Genomic DNA, 26,619 nt, shown 5'->3' on the forward strand with positions numbered 1-26,619 from the left:
TTCAGTTTCACTTTTCACTTTCACACATTGGAGAAGGAAATGGCAACCCACTCCAGTGTTCTTGCCTGGAGAATCCCAGGGACAGGAGAGCCTGGTAGGCTTCCGTCTATGGGGTCACACAGAGTCGGACACGACTGAAGTGACTTAGCAGCAGTAGCAGCAGCAGCAGAGTTACTATCATGTGGTTCTCAACAAGTACAGCCTGTAATATACTAAGAATTTTGGAACTCATGTTGTGTCAGAAACATCTTAATTTACCAAAATTTACCTTCATAATTTTAGGTCTATAGAGGAATTCACCATGTAAAATTTGACTAGTATTTTATCTAACACTCTGTTTGAAAGCTAATATAAATCTATGTAATTTTTCTCCAGTAATTCAGGTCATTTTTCAGATGCTGTTTGATCAAGGGTCATTGCACAACTCTTCATGTAATAAAGTTTTGTCTTCTTAATGAATATATTTACTAAAAAAAATGGAACCAATTAGCAAAGAGAATATTCTTTCAGGACACAATTAGAGAGAAAACAACTGATGACCACTGCAAAATTTCCTACCACATTGCTTAGTTTCAAAATCAGAATACACACAGAACATAAATGCATTAATGAATGTTAAGTATCCTTCCACAAGGGCCAGAGAGACCTAAGGTTCTCTGGAATGGCACCCAAGGATCCCTCACAGTCTGCACAAATGATCCAGCTTGACAGAGGATACCAGAACCCTTCCAGTGCTGCACCAGAATAAATAGACATCTCTCTTCTGACACTACTTTCCAGAAGACTGATTCCCCATCTTGAGTCTTTGTTCTCCTTCTTTTCCTTCCTTAATCAAAGTTTGACACTAACATGTGTGATTGGCTATACCTATACTTAGACTTAGCGTAGTCTGGCAAAAAGACTTTTCTGGTTTCTACCTTTGAACTGTAAAACCAAAAAAAAGAGGGAGGGAATTCAAAGAGGTTTAGTGACTCCAAATGTTCCACATTCCCTGCAATAAGTAACCACAATCTTGAGGTCAATAAGAAGTATAAGGCAGCAGGAACGGCCTTCCCAGTGTCTCAGCGTAAGCAGGAGATGTGGGTATAATCCCTGTGTCTGGAAGATCCCCTGAAGGAGGAAATGGCAACCCACTTCAGCAATCTTGTCTCGAAAATCCCATGGATATAGGAGTCTGCTGAACTATAGTCCATGGGGTCGCAAAGAGTTGGACAAGATCCAGTGACTAAACAACAACCAATACATAGCGGGTATGAGGTGGTTACATTAGACATTGGCAGCAAGTGTCACTTTGAGGACCTGGCAATGTGGAGGTGATTCCAGAGAGAATCATGTAGATATGACAGTTTCCCTCTCACCTAGCAAGTTTCAAAGAGAAATGCTGGCATTTAGTAGAAAAAAAGAGGATACAAAAGATGAACAGTCAGGCATGGTGATCTGACATTTCAAAGTGTGCAGAGAGCTACAGAAGTTATCAGCTTCTCAGAGGTATGATAGAATACAAACATTAGAGTTATTAAATGTTTCAAAGTGTTGATTCTAAAGCCCCAGGAGCAAAAGAAATAAGTAATATCACATATTTTAACAATTTCAATATTTGCTTTAGGAATTAAAACTAGTATTAAATGGTATTTCCTTATATTAATCATATTAAGCAAACTTAATGTAAATATGATAGTTATTAATATGTTTATAGGTCAAACCCATCATGTATAATTAATTACTGTCCCTTAGGATTTTTTCTCACCTTTGAAGATATTTTTTATATCCCCTCTTTCTTGTGATCTGAGGTTTTTTAAAATTCTGTTCCTTTTGCTTCTTGAACCTATTCCTAACAAAATTTTCTATCTCCAAAAGTGGATATCGATTCTGATTCTTACTTCAAGGTGGAAAAACTTTCTGACTTGCATTACCAATCTCCAACTTCTGATTATACAGCTCAGCCCTCTCTAGATGCATAGCTCTCTACATCACACACAAAGATGGCTCCTTTGTGTTTACTAATCATGAATTTCCTCTGGCTGATGTCTTCCTGATGGTTTATATGTTTGAACACTCAGATATCTGCTTTAAGTAATAATCTTTCACAGAAAAATGCCAATGTACAACGAATCATACAGAACTAAACTAAGTCAGTGACCTAGTTTTTGGGGGCAATTAGAGTTACTGATATATTATCCCTAATACAATTATTGCAGCCTTTTATATACTAAGAATTTTGGAACTTGAATGACTTCATAAAGATATTTCACTTTTTGAATAGGCAAAGTTTTATCTTTGATGTGTAACTTATGTGTCTGAAAGGCACTTCTAAAAAGGATATTTAACCAACTCAGGGCACCTGATTTTTCTTAGCACAATAATGGTACATGTGAATTTCAAGGGAGGGTTGAATGTTACTTTCAGGTAGAATGGTTCTAAAGTCCTTAAATTATTTAAATAACTGAAAACAAAAAGGCTATGTTGAGTCACACACACAAGAACAAAAAAGATCACTCACATTAATCCTTTTAAAAAAGTATGTCTTTTCAGATAGCATCTTAAGGAGCTGGTGAAGGGGACATTGTGCCTAAAACACAGAAATGTTCCTAAAAATGCTTAGTGTTACAAAAAAAGAGATTTCCTATAATAGCTGCTCAACTTAATTTTCCGTTTCTTTCATTTTCTCATTACTCTGTCCTACTATCACAATTTTATTTTCCTGAAATCCTTAATAATCCTCAGAACTTTCTTCTGTCTGTAGGTTAATGTACAAATATGAAGTTTTTTACCATGCTTTCTTCTCCGTTTCTCACCTGAAAGCAGAATAAAATATGGGGACTGTAAACACATACACACTCCCATCTCCTGGAGAGAATTGTATACCATCTGCTGTTGGTACATACATGTTGTTCTTCATGGCTATCTGTGCTTAATCTAATATTGGAGATTGTGAATAGCTTATAAGGTTTCATGCTTTTTGTTACTAATTGTCACTTTCACTTTTGAATATTTCCATTGTCTTAATTTTTTTATTTTCAATTTTATCTTTTGGGCAAGTTATGCTGATTGCAGGAAACAGCAGGCTTCCCTGGTAGCTCAGCTGATAAAGAATCCGCCTGCAATGCAGAAGACCCCAGTTCGATTCCTGGATTGATAAAATATTCTAGAGAATGGATAGGCTACCCACTCCAGTATTCTTGGGTTTTCCTGGTGGCTCAGATGGTAAAGAATTTGTCTGCAATGCGGGAAACCTGGGTTTGATCCTGCGGTTGGGAAAATCCCCTGGAAGAGGGTATGGCAACACACTCCAGTATTCTTACTTGGAGAATTCCATGAACAGAGGATCCTGGCGGGTTACAGTCCATGGGGTCTCAAAGAGTTGGATACGGTTGAGCAACTAACCACAGTACAACACAGCACACTGCTTGCAGGATCATTACCAATGGTAATCTGCACTGATGGAGTAACTGTCTCTCTCACTTACAGAGTGAAAAATACATGATAAGTCTCAAAAGCCAGGTAAAAGTTTCAAGAGATTCCTTCTCTACGTCAGTACTGACTGAAAGAACACAGCCATGAAAGACCCAAAATGACCGCATTGGAAATGTGATATTCATCTAGGGAAACTATGGGGACTTTCTTTTTCATTCTGCAAAACAAAATTAGTTTGACACAAAACAGATACATACTTTGTATGATAGAATTTTATTGAAATTTTGCTTGAGACAAATGGAATTTTTCTCTTAGGAACCGAATTATAAATAAGTTTTGAGAGAATCAAAGATTATAGATAGATTTATACTTTTTAAACATGCCAGTTTCCCCAAATAAAATTATTACATTATTGGCACTAGTGGTAAAGAAGCTGCCTGCCAATTCAAGATACATAAGAGATGCGCATTCGATCCCAGTGTCGGGAAGATCCCTGGAGGAGGGCATGGCAACCAACTCCAGTATTCACTTCTGGAGAATCCTATGGACAGAAGAATCTGTCAGGCAATGGTCCATAGGGTTGCAAAGAGTCAGACAGGACCGAAGCAACGTAGCACACACACACACTTATGAAATAAATAAAACCGTTACATAAAGCCTTGTGTGACATTTCCTAGAAATCAGAAGGAAAAATGTTAAGCCACAAGAAGCGAGTTGAAATTTTTCTTTGAAAGTTGAAAATGAGGCTATAAGATTGCAAAAATAGATATGACTTTGCAAAAATAAATTTAAAATCATAAATTCAGTATAAAACTAAAACAGACATACCCAAAATGCATGTAACATATCTGACAAGAAACAAAAACTCTTAGAGTTAAGGAAAAGGAAATGGAGAAGACTCTTGAGAGTCCCTTGTACCTCTAGGAGATCCAACCAGTCCATTCTAAGAGAGATCGATCCTGGGTGTTCATTGGAAGGACTGATGCTAAAGCTGAAACTGCAATACTTTGGCCACCTCATGCGACGAGTTGACTCACTGGAAAAGACTCTGATGCTGGGAAAGGTTGGGGGCGGGAGGAGAAGGGGATGACCGAGAATGAGATGGCTGGATGGCATCACCGACTCTGTGGACATGAGTTTGAGTGAACCCCGGGAGTTGGTGACGAACAGGGAGGCCTGGCGTGCTGTGATTCATGGGGTCACGGAGAGTCGGACATGACTGAGCGACTGAACTGAACTGAACTGAACCATTTAAGATTTTTTACAGATTTATAGAAAATTTGCAAAGATAGTACAGTGACTATTTCTGTGTACCACTCACTCAGCTTCACCCTTAACATATTACATTGCTATTGCACATTCATCAAAACTAAGTGACTAACAATGCTATACTACTCTTAACTGAACTTTATATTTATTTGGTCTTCAGTTTTTCGTTATATCCTCTTTCTGTCCTAGGATCCTACCCACAAAATCCAAATTTGGTTGTCATGTCTCTCCAGTATCCTCTTGTCTATGACTGTTTCTCAGTCTTTCCTTGCTTTTCATATCTTCATAGTCTTGAGAAGTACTGTCCAGGTATTCTGTAAAGTGACCTTAATCTTCATCGATTTGTTTCTTTTTTTCTCATGTTTAAATTTAGCCTATGTGTTTTCAGGGAAAAAAAAAAATCAGAGGGGAAGTACCCTTTTTGTCTTTTCATATCAAGTGAAATTGTTATCTTTATGACATCATTGATAACATTAACCTTCATCTCTTGGTTAAGATAATATAGAAATTGATCAAAGCAATTTTGGAATAATGGTGTTTTGATTACCTATTGAAAAGCTAAAGAAACTTAAAATACTTTACTCAAATTCATTTCTCAAAGGGATATGATTAACCACTCTAAAGATATTTTATCTGTCTCCTGGGATTGAATAAATAAGTCAATGGATGGTGGACAGTGGGATTCAAGCTTCTCACTGTCACAGAGAGAAGTTAAAAGATAAGAATGGAAGATTAGAATGAATTGTGGTAACAGATTGAATCAGAGACATTGCTATAAACCAATATGTATAAGTGTGCATGCTTAGTCACTCAGTCATGTCTGATTCTTTGCAACATGAACTGTAGCCCGCCAGACTCCTCTGTCCATGGGATTCTCCAGGCTGTAACACTGGGGTGGGTTGCCATTTCCTACTCCAGCGGATCTTCCTGGCCTAGGGATTGAACCTTCCTTCCTGTGCCTTCTGCGTTGGCAGGTAGATTCTTTACCACTGAGTCAAGTGGGAAGACTGGCACCATATCATTATTCTCCAAGAAGCAAAAGTAATTAAAACTGTGTTAAAAAGTTCTAGCAAAGAGTTGTGAAAAGATACATTTCTATGTGCACTAGTGCAATGGCAAGTAATTAGCTGATTTTAAGATAATTTTATTTTGAGACTGAATACATGTAGATTCTTGAGAATAGTGCATATTCTGAAGGTAAAAGCAATAATGAGAGATTTTATTTGATGTTATTTAAATATAAAAAGCATTATATATCTTATTTGTTTACTTCAAGTATGTCTCTTACAAGAATAAAATTTCAGCAAAAATCAAATTCAATATTGAACACTTGATCATAAATATTTAAAAATTATTTTGCTAAAGATAAACACTATGTTTAAAGAATTCATATCTTCATTTTCTTAAGGAATGTTATATAGTGGCCTAAAATGCTTTCTTTACATAATCGGACCTTGCTTCTATCACCAGTCACATCCACAACTGGGTGTTGTTTTTGCTTTGACTCCATTCCTTCATTCTTTCTAGAGTTACTTCTCCATTGATCTCCAGTAGCATATTGGGCACCCACCAACCTGGGGACTTCATCTTTTAGTGTCCTATCTTTTTGCCTTTTAATACTGTTCATGGGGTTCTCAAGGTAAGAATACTGAAGTGGTTTGCCATTCCCTTCTCCAGTGGACCACATTTTGTCAGAACTCTTTAGCATGACCCATCAGTCATGGGTGGCCCTACAAAGCATGGCTTTGGCTTAGTTTCATTGAGTTAGACAAGGCTGTGGTCCATGTGATAAGATTGGCTAGTTTTCTGTGATTGTGGTTTCAGTCTGTTTGCTCCCTGATGCACTCTCTCAGTGCCTACTCTTACTGGGGTTTCTCTTACATTGGACATGGGGTATCTCTTCACGGCTGCTCAAGTAAAGTGCAGCTGCTACTCCTGACCTTGATGTGGGGTATCTCCTCAAGGTCGCCACTCTTGACCTTGGACGTGGGGTAGCTTATCTCGGCTGCTTGCAGCTCCAACACCACATCAAGGCAAATTGGAAGTGATAAAACAGAAAAGGGCAAGAGTGAACATCAACATTCTAGGGATCAGCGAACTAAAATGGATGGGAACGAAGTCAAATAAAGAGTCCAAAATGCACTACTTGGATGCAATCTAAAAAATGAAAGAAAGATATCTGTTCATTTCCAGCACAAACCATTCAATATCACGGTAACCCAAGTCTACGTCCTGACCAGTAACACTGAAGAAGCTGAAGTTGAATGGTTCTATGAAGACCTACAAGACCTTTAAGAACTAACACCTTAAAAAGTTGTCCTTTTCACTATAGGGTCCTGGAATGCAAAGGTAAGAAGTCAAGAAACACCTGGAGTAACAGACAAATTTGGCTTTGGAGTACAGAATGAAACAGGGCAAGGGTTAATAGAGTATTGCCAAGAGAATGCCTGGTCAGAGCAAACACCCTCTTCCAACAGCACAAGAGAAGACTCTACACATCGACATCACCAGATGGCCAAGACCAAAATAAGATTAATTATATTCTTTACAGCCAAAGATGGAGAAGCTATATACAGTCAGCAAAAACAAGACTGGGAGCTGACTGTGGCTTATATCATAACTCCTCATTGCCAAATTCAGACTGAAATTGAAGAAATTAGGGAAAACCACTAGACCATTCATGTATGACCCAAATCAAATCCCTTAAGATTATACAGTGGAAGTGAGAAATAAATTTAAGGGACTAGATCTGATAGACAGTACCTGATGAACTATGGACAGAGGTTCATGATATTGTACAGGAGACAGGTATCAAGACCATCCCCAAGAAAAAGAAATGCAAAAAAGCAAAATGGCTGTCTGAGAATACCTTACAAATAGCTGTGAAAAGAAGGGAAGTGAAAAGCAAAGGAGATTTTCTTTCTGGCTTACTTCACTCTGTATAATAGGCTCCAGTTTCATCCACCTCATTAGAACTGAAAAAAAAAAAAAACAAATATACCAAGAGAGGTGTTATTTAATGTACCCTAAGGTAAATTATTTTGTAAAGCAATGCATTCATTTTCAGTATCATCAATCATTCCTCATATGTCTGTTTTATAAGATTGAACTTATTATTTATCATATTTGCTTAAAAAGTAACTCTGTAGATTTTACCAGTTATTTGTATGTTAAAACCAGATGGTAAAGAAAAAAATAAATAAAGACCCACATTTGCATTTACATGCCTAAAAAAAAAAAAAAGCAAAGAAGAAAAGGAAAGATATACCCATTTGAATGCAGAGATCCAAAGAATAGCAAGGAGAAATAAGAAAGACTTCCTCAGTGATCAGTGAAAAGAAATAGAGAAAATAATAGAATGGGAAAGACTAGAGCTCTCTTCAAGAAAATTAGAGATACAAGGGGAACATTTCATGCAAAGATGGGCTCGATAAAGGACAGAAATTTTATGGACCTAACAGAAGCAGAAGATATTAAGAAAAGGTGGCAAGAATACACAGAAGAACTGTACAGAAAAGATCTTCACCCAGATAATCACGATGGTGTGATCATTCACCTAGAGCCAGACATCCTGGAACGTGAAGTCAAGTGGGCCTTAGGAAGCATCACTGTGAACAAAGCTAGTGTAGGGGATGGAAATCCAGTGGAGCTATTTCAAGTCCTAAAAAAATGATGTTGTGAAGGTGCTGCACTCAATATGCTAGCAAATTTGGAAAACTCAGCAGTGGCCACAGGACTGGAAAAGATCAGTTTTCATTCCCATTCCAAAGAAAGGCAATTGCCAAAGAATGCTCAAACTACTGCACAGTTGCACTCATCTCACACCTTACCAAAGTAGTACTCAAAATTCTCCAAGTCAGGTTTCAGCAATACGTGACCTGTGAACTTCCAGATGTGTAAGCTGGTTTTAGAAAAGGCAGGGGAACCAGAGTTCAAATTGCCAACATTGGCTGGATGATCAGAAAAGCAAGACAGTTCCAGAAAAACATCTATTTCTGCTTTATTGACTATGCCAAAGCCTTTGACTGTGTGGATCACAACAAACTGTGCAAAATTCTGAAAGAGATGGGAATACTAGAGATCTGCCTCTTGAGAAACCTATATGCAGGTCAGGAAGCATCAGTTAGAATTGGACTTGGAAAAACAGACTGGTTACAAATCAGGAAAGGAGTATGTCAAGGCTGTATATTGTCACCCTGCTTATTTAACTTATATGCAGAGTACATCATGCAAAATTCTGTGCTGGAAGAAGCACAAGCTGGAATCTGGGAGAAACATCAAAACCTCAGATATGCAGATGACACCACCCTTATGGCAGAAATTGAAGGAAAACTAAAGCGCCTCTTTATGAAAGTGAAAGAGGAGAGTGAAAAAGTTGGCTTAAAACTCTACATTCAGAAAACTAAGATCATGGAATTTGGCACCATCACTTCAAGGGAAATAGATGAAGAAACAGTGGAAACAGTGAGATACTTTATTTTTGAGGGCTCCCAAATCACTGCAGTTGGTGACTGCAGCCATGAAATTAAAAGATGTTCGCTCCTTGGAAAAGTTATGACCAACCTAGACAGCATATTAAAAAGCAGAGACATTATTTTGCCAACCAAGGTCCGTCTAGTCAAGGCTATGGTTTTCCAGTAGTCATGTATGGATTTGAGATTTGGACTGTAAAGAAAGGTGAGTGCCGAATAATTGATGCTTTTGAACTGTGATGTTGGAGAAGACTCTTGAGAGTCCCTTGGACTGCAAGGAGATCCAACCAGTCCATCCTAAAGGAGATCAGTCCTGAATGTTTATTGGAAAGACTGATGTTGAAGCTGAAACTCGAGTACTTTGTCCACCTGATGTGAAGAGCCGACTTATTTGAAAAGACCCTGATTCTGGGATAGCTTGAAGGCAGAAGGAGAAGGGGATGACAGAGGATGATATGGTTAGATGTCATCACCAACTCAATGGACATGAGTTTGGGTAAACTCTGGGAGTTGGTGATGGACAGGGAGGCCTGGCATGCTGCAGTCCAAAGAGGGGTTGCAAAGAGTTGGACACGACTGAGCAACTGAACTGAACTGAACTGAAAGTGTTCTCAGTTATAAGGATAGGTCCCAGATTCATATCAGTGTATGGCAAAACCAATAAAACACTGTAAAGTAATTAGCATAAAATTAAAATAAATAAATTTTAAAAATAAAAAATATATATTTTTCAGAGCTAAAAAAAAATATGAGTAATTTTACATGATTCTATAGGTAAAAAAGAAAAAACGCTAGACCTGTTTATCAGCTTTTATTTTGTTAAATTAATCTTTACAGTAATACATTGATATTACTCTTATTGGTATATTAGAGAAACAAAGAGATGATATTGAGGCTTGATGATTTGAGGCTTCATTTAGCATGACTGCTTCATTCTTGCAGCAAGAATCTTGAGATGTTGACCTTCAACACTTAAGCACTGGTCCGAGAGAGTAATTACTGGTATTTTCATTATAGCCAGCCCTCCCATCATTAGGAAGAGAGCCGAGGGCATGAGTACTTTTAAGTCGGGGCAGGGGAGAGTGAAGAAGATGGTTGAAGACAATATATGCCACAACCTTATTCGACCACAACTCTTGAAAGAGGGATTCTCTTTCTATAAGACAGCAGTTATAAGTGTCTGATAACATAAAGTATCATTATATTGAAATATCCACAGTGATAGGAAAATAAATATTCACAACTTAGTCTTAAATTCCTTTGTGCCATGAGTACTCAGTTAGTTGTTGTTGTTTTTTACTATTATAAGCACTTTGATTGCATGTTCATAAATTTTCAGTTTTGACTCATCAGATTAGGTACTTAAGTCTTTTACTTTTGAATAAATTGGTATTTCAAACTGTAATTAATACAAATACATATCTCTTTTACACAGACATACACACAGTTTACTACATTTTAACTCTAAATTGAGACCATTATATAAAATTACTACCTACAGGGATTTTTTTCTCCCACTTCAAAATTTATTTACAGTTGCAAAATACACAGAGAGATCACAGACAAGTACAGAGTATGAAAACTCGTGAGAAAAGTAAAATATATATATATATATATATAGTATATAGCTTATATTTACAAATTTATGTACATATACATGTACAATTAAGTTGAATACATATATGAATAAAGAATTAATTAGTATATCATAATTATTAATAGCTATCATAGAGATATAGTAGTCATTGTTATCTATCAAGTTATCAATAATATTTAAGTGATGTAAAAATCCTGGTTTACATAAGCAAAAGGAAAAAATAATTGTTTATAGTTCCTATTATATTCAGTATTTTTTAAGCTTCTTTTTAGACAGTATAGTAGATCTAGATATTTTGGAGAACTGAAAATTGGTTTATTTAAAAAATAGACTATTTACATATACTACATATATGCAATGTATAATAATATATAGCACATAATATACTTGCAGTATAGTTCGGCTAGCAATATCAACCCTTTATATGAAATAAAAGTAACTACAGTTAAAACTAATCTTTAAAGTTTAATATAATCTAATTTTGAATATAAAACATTAAAAACTAATTTTAGATAATTATTTAAGTTAGAATTTACATGATAGTACACTTATTTTTCCTTCTATTTTTAAATGCAACTAATATGTTCAAAATGATTGAAAAATCTTACACTATTTAAAAATGTTAACATGTACAATAGCACTTTCTTATGCAAATAAGTGTGAAGGAAACTTTCTCAATTTAATTTTGTTGAAAATATAAGAGGTGGAATATTAATTTTATTATATTCTCCTCTTTCTCCTAAGATAAATCAATTTTTAATATTCATTAGGTTTGGTTTTTTAATCAAATGTCAGAAACACAGTTAGAAGATGTTGACCACACTCCTCTCTGAATAACGAAAATCTCAATAGGTAAAGTAGTAGAATTTAAAAAAAAAAAGAAATTCACAATATTCTGGGAAAAGCCATCTAAAAGTATCTAGTTAAGTTATTAAAAAAGCAAATAAAAATAAGTCTGGAATAGAACTATGAATACTAAGTATGCATATTCAAATTTTCCCCTTCACTACAAGGATACCTCTGCTGGTGCTGCTGCTGCTAAGTCACTTCAGTCGTGTCACTTCTGTGTGACCCCATAGACGGAAGCCCACCAGGCAAAGAGATACAAATGCCTAGATCTTTCGGTTGAAACTTTTAACTGTAAAAGTCTGAAAGAAACTTATAAAAGGAAGAAATTGGTAGCTTACTTCCATCCATCAGTATGTTTATAGTCCCTTTGTGGAACAAATAAGCTATCATTTGTATTTGTATAAGCTGTTATATCAAAAAATTTAAATATATCATGACTAGTATTTGCTTTAAATAATCTACATTAACTTACTTAAATTCCACTTATAGAGGCAAAGGTACACTTATTTAAAATACAATAGATGCAATCTGGAGCAATACAATATATCTCTATGAAGAATATTAGATATACTATAATAATAATGACTGACTATAGAAAAACACTATTTAGAGACTTCCAGCTGAAGATGGTGGAGTAGAAGGATGTGCGATCATCTCCTCCTGTGAGAGCATGAAATTGTAACTAATTGTTGAACACCCATTGACAGGAAGAGGCTGGAACCCACCAAAGAAAGATTCCCCATGTTCAAAGATAAAGAAGTCACAGCAAGACAATAGAAGGGGTGCTATCATGCTAAAATCAAATCTCCTCCTGCTGGGTAGGTGACCCACAAACTGTAAAACAATGATACCAAAAAAGTTCTCCCACTCTTGTGAAGGTTCTGAGGCACAAGTCAGGCTTACCAGGCTGGGAATCTGATAAAGGGATCGGGAATCCACAGGTAGTCTGACCTTGAAGGTTAGCGGGATTTGAATAGAGGACTTCTACAGGACTAGGGGAAACACATACTCCAGACTTGAAGGGCACAAACAAAATTTTGTGCATACCAAGTCTCAGAGGAAAGGAGCAGTGACCCCACAGGAGGCTGATACAAAACTAACTGGTGGTGCTGGAGGATGTCCTGTGAAGGTTAGGTTAACAGGGCCCCACCACAGGGATGGGGGCACTGGCAGCAGCAGTCTTGGAAGCCCGCCCCCCTCCCAGCATAAGCCCTCTTAGAAGTCACCATTCAGTTCAGTTCAGTTCAGTCGCTCAGTCATGTCTGACTCTTTGCAACCCCATGGACTGCAGCATGCCAGGCTTCCCTGTCCATCACCAACTCCCAAAACTTGCTCAAACTCAATTCCATTGAGTCAGTGATGCCATCCAGCCATCTTATCCTCTGTTGTCTCCTTCTCCTCCTGCCTTCAATCTTTCCCAGGATCAGTCTTCTCTAAACAGTCAGTTCTTTGCATCAGGTGGTCAATGTATTAGGGTTTCAGCTTCAGCATCAGTCCTTCCAATGAATATTCATGACTGATTTCCTTGAGGATGGACTGGCTGGATCTCCTTGCAGTCCAAGGGACTCTCAAGAGTCTTCTCCAACTCACAGTTCAAAAGCATCAATTCTTCAGCGCTCAGCTTTTTTATGGTCCAACTCTCAAATTCATACATGACTACTGGAAAAACCATAGCATTGAATAGATGGACCTTTGTTGGCAAATTAAGTCTCTGCTTTTTAATATGCTGTCTAGGTTGGTCCCAACTTTCCTTCAAAGGAGCAACTATCTTTTAATTTCATGGCTGCAGTCACCATCTGCAGTGATTTTGGAGCCCAAAAAATAAAATCTGTCACTGTTTCCAATGTTTCCCCATCTATTTGTCAGGAAGTGATGGGATTGGATGCCATGATCTTAGTTTTTTGAATGTTGAGTTTCAGTCCAACTTTCTCACTCTCCTCTTACACCTTCATCAAGAGATTCTTTAGTTCCTCTTCCCTTTTTGCTATAATGGTCATGTCATCTTCATATCTGAGATTATTGATATCTCTCCCAGCAATCTTGATTCCAGTTTTTTATTCATCCAGCCCAGAATTTCACATGATGTACTCTGCATATAAGTTAAATAAGCAGGGTGATAATATATGGCTTTATCATACTCCTTTCCCAATTTGGAATCACTCTGTTATTCCATGTCCAGTTCTAACTGTTGTTTCTTGACCAAAACATAGGTTACTCATGATACAGGTAAGGTGGTCAAGTACTTCATCTCTCTCAGAATTTTCCACAGATTATTGTGATCCACACAGCCAAAGGCTTTAGTGTAGTCAATGAAGCAGAAGTAGATATTTTTCTGGAGTCCCCTTGCTTTTTTATGATCCAACCGATGTTGACAATTTGATTCTCTGGTTCGTCTGACTTTTCTAAATCTAGTTTGTACATCTTTAAGTTGTCAACTCATGTACTGCTGGAGCCTAGCTTGAAGGATTTTGAGCATAACCTTGCTTGCATATGAAATAAGCACAACTGTATGATAGCTTGAACATTCTTGGCATTGTCCTTCTTGGAGATTGGAATGAAAGCTGACATTTTCCAGACCTGTGCAATTGCTGAGTTTTCCAAATTGGCTGATATATTGAGTGCAGCAGGTGAACAGCATCTCAGATATACAGCACCTTTGTAGTAATACTTCCTAAGGCCCACTTAACTTCACACTCCAGGATGTCAAGGTCTGCCTGACTGTTGTTATCTGAGTCATTAAGAGCTTTCTTTTTTACTTCTGTGTATTCTTACCACTTCTTAACATCTTTTCCTTCTGTTAGGTCCTGAACAGTTTCTCTTCTTTATCATGCCCATCATACCATGAAATTTTCCTTTGATATTTCCAGTTTTTTTAAAGAGATCTCTAGTCTTTCCCATTCCATTGTTTTTCACTGTTTCTCTGTACTGTTTATTTAAGGAGGCTTTCTTATCTATTTTTGCTGTTCTTTGGAACTCAACATTCAGTTGGGTATACCTTTCCCTTTTCTACTTGCCTTTAGCTTCTCCTCTTTACTCAGTTATTCGTAAAGCCTCCTCAGAAAAACACTTTGCCTTCTTGAATTTCTTTTTCTTTTGGATGGTTTTGGTCACTGCTGCTGGTGCAATATATAAATCTTCATCCACACTTCTTCAGGCACCCTGTTTATTCATCCCCTCTACTATATAATCATAAAGGATTTGATTTTGGTCATATCTGAATGACCTAGTACTATTCCCTACTTTCTTCAGTTTAAGCCTGAATTTTGCAATAAGGAGTTCATGATCTGAGCCACAATCAGCTCCAGGTCTTGTTTTTGCTGACTGTATAAAGTTTTTCTATCTTTGGCTGCAAAAAACATAATCAATATTATTTCAGCATTGACCATCCAGCCCAGAATTTTGCATGATGTACTCTACATATAAGTATTAATACAAGAGCAGTGAGGCTTATTTAAACAAGTTCAATTTAATTAGACACGTTCCATTTCAGTCATCGGCCTAATTATCAAAGATGGATTTTAATAAAAAGTTTGATTTTTATATTTGATGCTTGCTGACAAGTTTATAGAACCTTCCCTGCAGCTTTCCTCTTGCCCCACATCTAGGCAAACCAATAAGAAAATTCCATGCTCCGTTGACATAAAGTTAAAATAACTCAACCCTAGCCAGTGTAAAAATCCTGAACCCAGCTGCACAAGCAAAGCATGATAAAAGCCAAACCAGTATCTCTTCCCTACTCTCTCAAGATAATTTTCATATCTGTTTGGGATCTGTCAACAATCTTGCATGGAGGGTTAAAGGCTTTTTTTTTTAAATAACTTTCTCTAACCCACTTTAAAATTGGACTTCAATACTTCTTTATCTCATTCAATTTTGACTTTATTTGCATGCATGCTTGCTAAATTGCTTTAATCATGTCCAACTCTTTGTGACCCTATGGACTGTAACCCACCAGGCTCCCCTGTCCATTTGATTCTCCAAGCAAGAATACTGATGTGGGATGATATGCCCTCCTCCAGGGTATCTTCTGAAGCCAGGGATCAAACCCAGATCCCTTATGTTTCTTCGCATTGATAGGCAGGTTCTTTACCCCAGTGCCACCAGGGAAGCCCCCTCAGAATATTTAAGCTAGTCATGTTTTTGAAATGAAAGTTTCACTGAATATACTCTGCAGAAATCTTGTTCTAAGCTACAATTTTCTTAAAAAAAAATACATTTTTTCTTCCTATTTTCTTGCTTGAAGTCTATTATTACATATTTGTAGTAAACAAAACTTTTATAAAGCCCTCAGGGATCAACAAGTCTATCAGACAATAATTATAATTATAAAATGTATTGTTAATCTATATTTTATTTTTCTATTTTCTTCTATTCCCAGTTATCCTGATATAGAGAAATGTTTAAAGGAGACTCTCTAACTGGAGACTTTTAAGCTGGATAAATCTAGTATTAATAATGACCAGAGAGAGAAAAGAAAGTAGAAAAAATTTTGTAAACATACTATTTTTAGTAAAATATAATCTATAAGGGCAAACATGAATTAAGGATTTGATAAAATATTGATTAAAAATAAATCCTACTGCATACTTTGTAGAGTACAGATTGTTTTAAGTGGTTACTTTACTTTTCATTTTCCAAGTTGGCAACAATTTAGTACAATAAGCCCAAGAGAAAAGTTAATATATTCAAGCTACATTAATATCTGACTTGAATATGCAAATTATTTTAAACAGTAATATTATAAAAATGGAAGTCCTTGCACATATGCTGATAGATCATTTGTCTATCATCTCATATTGAAAATATATCTTTAAAGGTTAGAGACATGATGATTTCCCCTAAATCTTCCATAAACATTTTGACTTCTTTTTAAACTACATGATTTTGCTTCTGAACTTTTCCAAGAATAAAAACAAGAAATAAAAATTTAGGCAACATAAAACAATAGTTTTAGTTCAAATTCTAAAGTATAAAACATCCTTTTGAAATTATCTTATATTTAAGGGATTTGGAAACCTAAATCTTATTGGGTTTTCCCCATATGCAATGCTGAGACTTTCAGAGATTATCTAAATATAATATATTCTCTTCTAGGAGCCTACAGTCTATGGTAGATCATGAGCATACCATATATTTTTATCTTCTTAGAATTCATTTAATTAAGTATTGCTATTCTTATTTATCTGATGTGGAAATTGATGTTTAGAGAAGTTAATCACTCTTACATTCTAAAAATACATCCCAAGTAACAAAATTGCAACGGCATGGGGGTAGTGTAATGACTGGAAGTGAGAGCTCTTGAACCCCCTGAGGTCCTTCCAAGGGTTCCTACTTGCTCTAGGAGGAGACTAGTTCTCTCTGGTCTAGTTAACAACTAGCTTTGCCTGGATTCATTAGTTTTTGTTAATTCCATATTAATTTCCCAATTTATCACACATTTTACACTGATAAATTACTTATGTGTCTGACCCAGAAACTTCTCCTGTGAATTGTGTAAATAAATTGCTAGATCAGCTATGTCTAAATTTCTTTAGTATTGCCTATCTCATGCCTGACTTTAACCTACTACCAACACATTACAGTAGGCTAGAGCTAGGGCCAAACAAACAGCAGAAGCATGTTGTAACATCATTTCTATTCCATTTGGAAGGGAACTGTACTTTGAAAAAATAGTTGCAAATGTAGTATAACAGCAACCCAAGAATTCTTCATCTAGGTTCACAATTTTGCCACGTTTACTTCATCTTTCTTTCTCTGAATTCCATACAATGTTGACAGAAAACCACAGTTGTGTTATGGAGATGAAACTGTATCACTACTCCAAAACAGTTTTCTTAGTTGAAAAAAATATTAAGCTTTTATTCTTAATAAAATTTTATTCTTATTTACAAATGCCTATTAACTATCTGTGATTTTTAAATGTCATAAAAAAATAGGCAAACTTTGTTTGCAGAGTGTGAAACAGGTGTTAATTATTTAGCTGAGATTGTTTTCAATATAAATAAATGTCCCATTTGTTTTATGTCTTTTATAGAGCCATCAGAAATTATTTTGAAGGAAGACACCTTAATAGGTAACAAACTTTTATAGACCTATTCAGAAAGAGGTAAATGGTAAATTACTACAATAAGATTGACTAATTGAAAATGTTGGTGCACTTGTTTCATTAGTGCTTCTTGGAACCTTTGAGTGATCTATTTTCTTCCTAAAGAACATATATTTAACCAGCCTAATGTTGAAAATTAAGCACAATATAAAAAGGGAAATAAAATTGAAAAGTTTTATTTGACTCTCTAAACTACTTATATATCAGCGATCCAAATTTATTTTCAACTGCGAGTGCATTCAGTTGTATTAAAAATAAACAAAGAAGAATTCATCATGTGGTAAGTCTCTCCATATTTTGAGGCAAAAATTATGAGACTGTAGAATTGGGTTTGTTCATGACCTTAAAAGCTACCTAGCAAAATAACTATGTTAGGGCCAGTTATGAAGAATTTGATTATTACACTGAAAGCAGGAGAAAGTATCAGTTCAGTGAGGTAGGCTGAAATCTGTCATGAGAGTATCTGCAGCAGGGCAGTCAGCAAATGCTATAAAATCAGGGATCTTTCCCAGCTCCACCCCTACTCCCACCCTAGGCAGCTGGTTATTAAAAATTTACCAGGACACAAGTGGTTTTATCCAGCCTCTGTCTTTTTTTAGTATGGAAATTGCACTAATTATTTTACTGTTCTGTATATTACATTTCTCAATTGTCAAATGGGAATAGCAGTATTTATCTTAAAGCAATTTGGGGACAACTGCAGTAAGTGCATTCTTTTAAAACACCTGACATTCATTAGATGTTCAGAATGAATTGATATGTAAATTAAATGGCCTTTACAAAGTGTTCAGAAGTCATTGTTCATTCTTAAAACTATCAAGCATAACATATTGAGAGATAAAACAGGATTTAATTCATAAATCAATACTAAAGATACAGCTGTAGAATATATACGAATGAATATATGTTTCTAAAATTCTAAGTATTGGACTAAAATGAGTCCAGTATATAGTATTCAACAACAGAATAAAAATATACTTCGTAATTTAAAAGAAAGTCATAATCTAAAGGGTTTAAGTCAGAGGCTCTAAAGATTTATTCTAGGGGACTCCAAAAAATAAAAATAAAAATGAAATACTATGTTTTTCCTTCATACATTTGCTTTCTATGGACATACACTCGATGTCTATTACATATTAGTTATTATTCTGAATGGTGGTAGTGCAAAATATAAAGCATTAAAGTTCTGTAAAACCAATGCTATGCACGCTGCTGCTACTGTTGCTAAGTCGCTTCATTCGTGTGCCACTCTGTGCAACCCCATAGATGGCAGCCCACCAGGCTCCCCCGTCCCTAAGATTCTCCAGGCAAGAACACTGGAGTGGGCTGCCATTTTCTTCTCCAATGCATGGAAGTGAAAAGTGAAAATGAAGTCGCTCAGTCGTGTCCGACTCTGTGCGACCCCATGGACTGCAGCCCACCAGGCTCCTCCGTCCATGGGATTTTCCAAACAAGAGTACTGGAGCGGGCTGCCATTGTCTTCTCCAAATGCTATGCATAGCTCTTAGCATATAGAAAAAACAATGATAACTAACATTTTTTGTGTGTTCTATTTATGCGATACAACTCTATATCAGTTCAGTTCAGTCGTTCACTTGTGTCCAACTTTTTGAGACCCCATGAATCGCAGCATGCCAGGCCTCCCTGTCCATCACAAACTCCCAGAGTCCACCCAAACTAATGTCCATTGAGTCGGTGGTGCAATCCAGCCATCTAACCCTCTGTCGTCCCCTTCTCCTCCTGCCCCCAATCCCTCCCAGCATCAGAGTCTTTTCCAGTGAGTCCACTCTTCACATGAGGTGGCCAAAGTATTGGAGTTTCAGTCCTTTTAGCATCAGTACTTCCAATGAACACCCAGGATTGATCTCCTTTAGGATGGACTGGTTGGATCTCCTTGCAGTCCAAGGGACTCTCAAGAGTCTTCTCCAACATCACACTTCAAAAGCATCAATTCCTTGGCGTTCAGCTTTCTTCACAATCCAACTCTCACACCCATACATGACAACTGGAAAAACCGTAGCCTTGACTAGATGGACATTTGTTGGCAAAGTAATGTCGCTGCTTTTTAATATGCGGTCTAGGTTGGTCATAACTTTCCTTCCAAGGAGTAAGCGTCTTTTAATTTCATGGCTGCAGTCCGCATCTGCAGTGATTTTGGAGCCCAAGAAAATTAAGTCAGCCACTGTTTCCCCATCTATTTCCCATGAAGTGATGGGACCAGATGCCATGATCTTAGTTTTCTGAAGCAGAAGGTATTAAGAAAAGGTGGCAAGAATATTCAGAGGAACTGTACAAAATAGATCTTCATGACCCAGATGATCGTGATGGTGTGATCACTCACCTAGAGCCAGACATCCTGGAATGTGAAGTCAAGCAGCCCTTAGGAAGCATCATTACAAACAAAGGTAGTGGAGGTGATGGAATTCCAGTTGAGCTATTTCAAATCCTGAAGGATGATGCTGGGAAAGTGCTGCACTCAATATGCCAGCAAATTTGGAAACCTCAGCAGTGGCCACAGGACTGGAAAAGGTCAGTTTTCATTCCAATCCCAAAGAATGTCAATGCCAGAGAATGCTCAAACTACCGCACAATTGCACTCATCTCACACGCTAGTAAAGTAATGCTCAAAATGCTCCAAGCCAGGCTTCAGCAACACGTGAACAAATCTGTATATCTTATAACTATTACCCACATTTCACAAATGAGGAAAATAGTAGAAAGTTACTTGGAAGTTGACAAATTCTGGATACCGTGTTTAAAGTTAAGGAAGAAAAAAATCTAATTTCAAATCTATAAAATAAATGTACAATCAAGCACAAGTTTTCTTGTTTCCGTTTTACTGTATTCATATACTACTGTTCAGTTCAGTTCAGTCGCTCAGTCATATCTGACTCTCCGCGACCCCATGAATCACAGCGCACCAGGCCTCCCTGTCCATCACCAACTCCCGGAGTTCACTCAAACTCATGTCCACAGAGTCGGTGATGCCATCCAGCCATCTCATTCTCTGTCGTCCCCTTCTCCTCCCGCCCCCAACCTTTCCCAGCATCAGAGTCTTTTCCAGTGAGTCAACTCGTCGCATGAGGTGGCCAAAGTATTTCAGTTTCAGCTTCAGCATCAGTCCTTCCAATGAACACCCAGGATTGATCTCCTTTAGAATGGACTGGTTGAATCTCCTTGCAGTACAAGGGAAATCACTGCAGATGCTGATTGCAGCCATGGAATTAAAAGACGCTTACTTCTTGGAAGGAAAATTATGACCAACCTTGATAGTATATTAAAAAGCAGAGACATTACTTTGCCAACCAAGGTCCGTCTAGTCAAGGCTATGTTTTTTCCTGTGTTCATGTATACTACTGTAAGAAATACAATTACAAGAGAAATTCCATATATCCCTTTCTTAGTTCCCCCAGTGTAACACCATGCATTAGTACAGTAAAACATCACAACCAAGAAACTAAGGTTGATACAATCCATCCACTTTACTCAGACTCCATCAATTTTACATGCAAATGTGTGTCTTTGTGTGTATATGTATTTAGTTCTATGCAGTTTTAACACATAAGTATTTGTGTGACCACATCACAGTCAACACACAGAATAATTCCAAATATGGTCTGTGCTGTCCTTTCACACTCACAACCACATCACTTCTGCCCTCCCTCCCTAATCCTCAGCAATCAGTAATCTATTTTTTGTTTTTACAATCTTGTTACTTTTAAGAAGTGGACATGAACGGAATCACATATAGGCAAATTCTTGAGATTCTTTCTTCACCCAGGATATTTCTCTTTGGATCCATCCAAATTGTATCTTGTAGAAGCAGTTTTTATTCCTGAATTGTTTCTTATGTTAGAGATGTATGATAGATTGTTCAAACACACATCCAACTGAAGGACATTTAGAATTTTTCCAGTTTGTCTACTTCAAATAAAGCTTCTATGTAAATTTGTGTATAGGATTTCGTGTGAGTATAAGCTTTCATTTCTTTGGAATAAACATCCCAGAATGCAATTACTTGATTTTATGGTAAGTACATTTTTAGTTTTAAAAGATACTCTTACACTCTTTTCCACAGTGGCTATAATATTTTGCATTTCTATACCAACAACATAGGAGTGATCCAATTTCTCCTCAATCTTGCCAGAATTTGGTTTTGACACTTTTAACACTTAGTCATCATGATATGTCTGTCATGATGATTCATTGTGGTTTCAACTTGTGTTTCTTTAATGGAAAATGACAAATATCTTTCATGTGTTTACTTACCACCTGTACACAATGCTTTATTACTACAGGATTGGGGCAGTAGCTCTACTGGGTCCCAATGGGCCCTTTCGACATTAAGGGAAGGCATTAACTGCAGTCCAACTAGCCCCACATCCCAAAATTTCATTCTCTTTTGATGTCAAATGAATGTGGAATCTCAGCTCCCCAATGGAGTCTTCTGACACCAGTGGGGCACTACTGAAGTAGAATTGTGCCTGGCCCTTCATCATCCTGGTCCACTAAGTTTTATTATTTCCAGACTGAGGATGGGTGGCACAGAGGTTAAAATCTCCAGTGGACCCCATTGGCACTATCCTGGCAAAGAAATCTGAAGAACTGCTTACTTCAACTAAGCAAGTATTGGAAGATCAACTGCCTTCAGCAATGCTAACTCTTTCCTTGTTTTTTGGTCACACTGTGTAGCATGTAGAATCTTACTTCCCAAGGATCAAACCTGTGCCTCCTGCATTGGGAGCATGGAGTCTTAACCACTGGACCACCAGGGAAGTCCCTGACACTATTTTTGACAGGGGAACAGGAGTATTGTAGGTTTCTGCCTGGAGAGGATAGAAGATAAGCTTCCTGCTTGCCCCACTGATAACATAGGATCAGTGTATAGCTGTAAGGACACCTGACTCATTAGCCATCAACTTGGGATAAAACTTTACTCTCAGCCTCACGGAATCCACTGGGAGAAGAGGGTTGGTTATCTTACTGGTGCTTTATTGGAGTAGGGAAAGTCCAGTAATCCCATACATAGGAAGCTTCAAGGTGCAAATATTCAAAGATGCAAACTCAACATTCAAAAAACTAAGATCTTGGTGCTCAGTCCCATCACTTCATGGAGCCTAGATTAGGAAACAAAGGAAACAGTGACAGACTTCATTTTGTTGGGCTCCAAAATCACTGTAGATGGTGACTGCAGCCATGAAATTAAATGACGCTTCCTCCTTGAAAGAAAAGCTATGACAAACCTAGACAGCATATTAAAAAGCAGAGACATCACTTTGCCAACAAGCGTCCATATAGTCTAAGCTATGTTTTTTCCAGTAGTCATCTATGGATGTGAGAATTGGACCATAAAGGAAGCTGAACACCGAAGAATTGATGCTTTTGAACCACGGTATTGGAGAAGACTCTTGAGAGTCCCTTTGACTGCAAGGAGATCAAGCAAGTCAATCCTAAAGGAAATCAGTCCTGAATGTTCATTGGAAGGACTGATGCTGAAGCTGAAGCTCCAATACTTTGGCCACCTGATGTGAAAAACTGACTCCTTAGAAAAGCCCCTGATGTTGGAAATATTGAAGGCAGGAGAAGGGGATGACAGAAAATGAGATGGTTAGATGGCATCACCGAGTGGGTGGACATAAGTTTGAGAAAGCGCTGGGAGTTGGTGATGGACAGGGAAGGCTGGTGTGCTTCAGTTCATGGGGTTGCAAATGGTTGGACATGACTGAGAAACTGAACTGAACTGAAAGATGCAAACATGTGTTCCATCAACCTCATGGGTGAGTAAAACCGTAGCTTTTCATCTGTCTCCTATTGTTGATGATCCTTCAGCTCTACCACCTCCCACTTTTCTCCCTTCTCCAGTCAGTAATTCTTGCCTGTTTTCTCGATGACAGTCCCTGTATGTACTGTATTAATACAACTATACTTTTCAAGGTACTGTGAAAAAAAGTGTGAAAAGTGAAAGTCGCTCAATTCTGTCCAACTCTTTGCAACTCCAAGGACTATATAGTCCATGGAATTCTCCATGACAGAATACTTGAGTGGGTAACCTTTCCCTTCTCCAGGGGATTTTCCCAAGCCAGGGATTGAACCCACTTTGCAGGCAGATTCTTTACCAGCTGAGCCACAAGGGAAGCCCATGTGTATTAATTGCTAGTATACTTTTTAATTATTACAGCATTCCCTCATAGCTCAGTTGGTAAAGAATCCGCCTGCAATGCAGGCAACCCTGGTTCAATTCCTGGGTAAGGAAGATCCCCTGAAGAAGAGATAGGCTACCCACTCCGGTATTTTAAGGCTTCCCTTGTGGTTCAGCTGGTAAAGAATCACCTGCAATGTGGGAGACTCAGTTTGGTTCCACTCTTTGCAACCCTATGGACTGCAGCATACTAGGCTTCCCTGTCCTTTACCAACTCCCAGAGTTTGCCCAAACTCATGTGCATTGAGTTGATGATGCCATGCAAATATCACATCCTCTGTTGTCCCCTTCTCCTCCTGCCCTCAATCTTTCCCAGCATCGGTATTTTCCAGTGAGTCCTCTTTCTGAATCAGGTGGCCAAAGTATTGGAGCTTTAACATCAGTCCTTCCAATGAATATTCAGAGTTGATTTCCTTTAGGATTGACTGGTTTGATCTCCTTGCTGTCCAAGGGACTTTCAAGAGTCTTTTCCAGCACAACAGTTTGAAAACATCAGTTCTTCAGTGCTCAGTCTTCTTTATGTACAAACTCTCACATCTGGACATGATTACTGGAAAAGCAATAGCTTTGACTATATGCACCTTTGTAGGCAAAGTAATGTCTCTGCTTTTCAATATGCCTTCTAGGTTTGTCATTACTTTTCTTCCAAGGAGAATGTATCTTTTAATTCCAAGGTGGCAGTCACCACCTGCATTGATTTTGGAGCCCGAGAAAATAAAATCTATCACTGTTTTCATTGTTTTCTCATCTATGTACCATGAAGTGATGGGACCTGATGCTATGATCTTGGTTTTATGAAAGTTGATTTTTGAACCAGCTTTTTCACTCTCATCCTTCACCCTAAAAAAGAGGATTTTTAATTTATTTTTCACTTTCTGCCATAAGAGTGGTGTCACTGCATATCTGAGGTTACTGATATTTCCCCCAGCAACCTTGATTCCAGTTTGTTATTCATCCATGCTGGCATTTCACATGATGTACTCTGCATATAAGTTAGATTAGTAGGGTGACAATATATAGCCTTGACGTACTCCTTTTCCAGTTTGGAATCAGTCTGTTCTTCCATGTCTGGTTCTAACTGTTGCTTTGTGACCTGCATACAGGTTTCTCTGGAGGCAGATAAGGTGCTGTGGTATTCCCATCTCTTTAAGAATTTTCCATAGTTTGTTGTGATCTACACAGTCAAAGACTTTAGTGTAGTCAATGAAACAGAAGTAGATTTTTTTTTTCTGGAATTTCCTAACTTTTTCTATGATCCAACAGATTTGGATGGACATCTGGAATTTCTCAGTTAACATAGTATTGAAGTATAGTTTGAAGAATTTTGAGCATCACTTTGCTAACTTGTGAAGTAAGTGCAGTTGTGAGGTACTTTGAACATTGTTTGGCATTGTAATTCTCTGGGATTGGATTGAAAACTAATATTTTCAAGTCCTGTGGCCACTGCTGAGTTCTGCAAATTTGCTGGCATATTGAGTGCAGCAGTCTCACAGTATCACATGTTAAGATTTGAAATAGATCAGCTGGAATTCCATTACCTCTACTAGTTTTTTTCATAGTGATGCTTCCTAAAGCCCACTGACTTGCATTCTAGGATGTCTGGCTTTAGGAGAGTGAAAACACCATTGTAGTTAGCCAAGTCATTAAGATCTTTTTTGTATAATTCTGTGTATTCTTGCCACCTCTTCTTAATATCTTCTGCTTCTGTTTAGGTCCATACCATTTCTGTCCTTTGTTGTGCCTATATTTGCACCAAATTTTCCTGTGGTATCTCTAAATTTCTTGAAGAAATTTAGAAAAATTTAGTTACTTGGGTACATAGATTAGCTTTGTCAGCCTTACAACAAATTGGACTTAATAACTTGCTATCAGAATGGAGCTCATTCATATGCAGCGGTCTTACAGTGTTGACAAGAGTTTTGGTTGTTAGGACACCGTTTTCTGAGTCTTGTGGCTAAGAAGAACTGACTTCTTTTGAAGCCCCTTTTGTCTCTACCTTTTTGCAGATATGGATTGGAAGCTTTTGACTAACCGTGCTCAGTGTATATAGAAACTAGGATATTCAACCCCATGACATTCCTTAAATCCTAAAGTCCAAAGGTTGTTCTCCTTTACATTCTACCCTTTATAGTCTTCTATGTTGTGTTATACCTAGCACTTTTACTTCATTTTGTCAGCTGTAAAAATAGTGGAATTGGAAAAATTTCAGCCATATTGGCTGAAATCCACACAAAGTTATGTTGATTAATGAGAAAAAAAAATTTTAATCCATTTTAAAGAATAATACCAATACCATATTTTCTTTTAAAATTAGCTACTTTTTAACATAATTTTTAGTCTATATTTCCTTAGAGTTTAAATCCCAAATCCTTTTTTACTGCATATCAAGGGCATTTTCTACAATTTTGCCATAAAAAGTATCTATATAAATGACTCACATCCACACAGTAGCTGCTGAATAAAACCAAAAATGTTCTACCTCTATAAAGACATTTTAAAGAATACTTTAAAATTTAATTGAGCTAATTCACTTAATGTTCTATAGTTTGTTATACACTTAATATATTTCACAACTACTTAGCTATATAACTATTTTCAGTTTTGAAAGCCCAAGATATTACTAATTATCCAACTTCCTTAGTATTTTACTAAAAGTTTCTCTTAGTAGGCTAAAGATTAATCAACACAGTTCAATAAAGTGTCAAATGGTGAG

Source organism: Moschus berezovskii, chromosome 2 (genome assembly GCF_049115385.1).
Source record: "Moschus berezovskii isolate FMDL1 chromosome 2, NW_MosBer_1.0, whole genome shotgun sequence".
Classification (NCBI taxonomy): domain Eukaryota; kingdom Metazoa; phylum Chordata; class Mammalia; order Artiodactyla; family Moschidae; genus Moschus; species Moschus berezovskii.